Source organism: Meleagris gallopavo, chromosome 6, assembly GCF_000146605.3.
Source record: "Meleagris gallopavo isolate NT-WF06-2002-E0010 breed Aviagen turkey brand Nicholas breeding stock chromosome 6, Turkey_5.1, whole genome shotgun sequence".
Classification (NCBI taxonomy): Eukaryota; Metazoa; Chordata; class Aves; order Galliformes; family Phasianidae; genus Meleagris; species Meleagris gallopavo.
This window is the reverse complement of record NC_015016.2, coordinates 47,195,591-47,197,606: the sequence shown is the minus strand read 5'-3', so window position 1 is coordinate 47,197,606 and position 2,016 is coordinate 47,195,591.

Here is a 2,016-nt window from a genome sequence, read left to right as displayed (position 1 = left end):
GATCCAGACTGGCAGGGAGGGGTATTTTTCCTCCCCCTTCCTCTTGGTTCTGCTGCCAGCAGGGAAAACTGGAAGTGGCCCATGAGTTATGAAGTTAATATAGGGCCACAGAGCTGGAGACCCCCAGATTGCACAGCTCAAAGTGCTCGCACCACCCCTTGGTTGCCTGCTAAATGTATCCTGACATGCATCTCCTTCCTTCAGTGCAGAACTTTACAGCTACCTCCTCGCTTTGCCTGCTGCTCATGTGGATGCACTCTGCTCCAGTCCAGCACCACAGCCTTAAGGTGCCAAAGTTATGCCTGCTGTGGTAGGGCTTGAGATGCAGCCTGCTGTTTGGCAGGAGGATATATCCCCTCCTCCCCCTTGTTTTACCCTGCTCTCTTTCCCCAAGCCTCTCTTCTATTCTGTGCAAAGAGCCCAGGGATATTTTTGACCCAACACTCATACCCAACACCAGATAAAGAACTGCTGCTTAGTTCTTGCCCAGCCCTGACACTGCTAAATGTTGGGATAATCCTGAGCCAATATTATGAACCACGGCTCGAAACTATGCTTCCAGAAGTTCTGTTTGGGACTTGACACTTATATCTAGAGAAGATGATGGCTGAGAAAAACTACGTGTCCAGTGTTTCTCCTGCATGAGAACATTTAGACCACAGTCCAAGTGCTGGAACTTTGGGTCTGGTCTCTTGAGAAAGGAGAGACTCCAGATGGCTGTTCTCCTGAAGGAGAAGCAATGTGTGATAGGACATGTGAAATTGGACAAGTTATAACATCCCCTCTTTGTCAAGCTGTCACTCGAATGAGGGTCTGAGGCTCGTGTGATGCAAACATGTTGAGACCCCAGCTGTGATGCAGCCCAGGGTCTCTAACTTGAAAGTGGAACCTACACTTTCCAAGTATTTTTTAAAGAGGGATTCCCTGCTCTGTCACAGTGTAGCATTTGGTACTTCTTGCTCTTTATTAGCAAAGGCTGAGTTTGGCTGTGTTCAGGGCAGCCTGTGACCTGAGTGTGCACTCAGAGCCTTGCCTGTATGAACTGTAGAATCTACGTTTTGTTGAGCTGTAAAGTTACCTTCTTCCTGTAATCTGTGTTTCATTTAACACATAGCATACAGCTGTGCTATTTTGGGTCTGGTTTGCTGTGTGGCTGATGTAAAGTAGAGTGAAGTTTGCCTTGATAAATCACAATTTCCATCTCCAGGCTCAAGCGCTATAGGGCAGCAGGGCAGAAAAGAAAGCTGTGTAGACAAGACCAAAGGCAACTGTATATTGTGAAATAATAAGTATCAGGCAAAATACAGCATCACAGCTAATAGATGTATTTAAAAGTGGAAACATCTATGTTTAATTGCATTTAAAATACGTAGTGAGAAACCACAGTTATACATTGTTATAACAAACCTTTACATCTGAAGTCAGAATAATACAAAAAAGTGCTGATTATATATGGTCAAAATAACTGAGGCAAAATTTCAACAACATCTTCTAAAATATTAGCATGTGGCCTCTGCCAACAACACTCTAAAGGCCAGGTTGAATAATTTCAGTGACAGTCATTGCTTTTTTTTTTTGTTATCTTACCCAAAAACAACCACCAGAAAATCTGTTTTGTTTTTTTTTGTATGTGTTTTTTGCATAGCTTTCAATATTGCTGCTCTCTCACCTCTGCATATTGCAAGCCCATCTCAGTTCTGAGAATTTCTTTAAAGTTCTGAATATTTTTAAACCCTTCAAATACATAATATATAATTTCTACCAATTATAAATACATCATTTTTATTCATCTGATTTCAATAACATGCATTTGTATAATTACTGTACAATCAAAATAGACATTGACTTTACACAGTGTGTATGCTTTTATTTCGGCAGTGCTGTTCAGACACTCTGCTCAACAAATCAAGCAAGTAGGGGAATAAGAAAAAAAGGAAGGAGGAAATAACCTTTGGGAAGAAACATAATTTCACAGTGTTTACAGACCAGAAAAAAACAAACAAACAAACAAAAAAA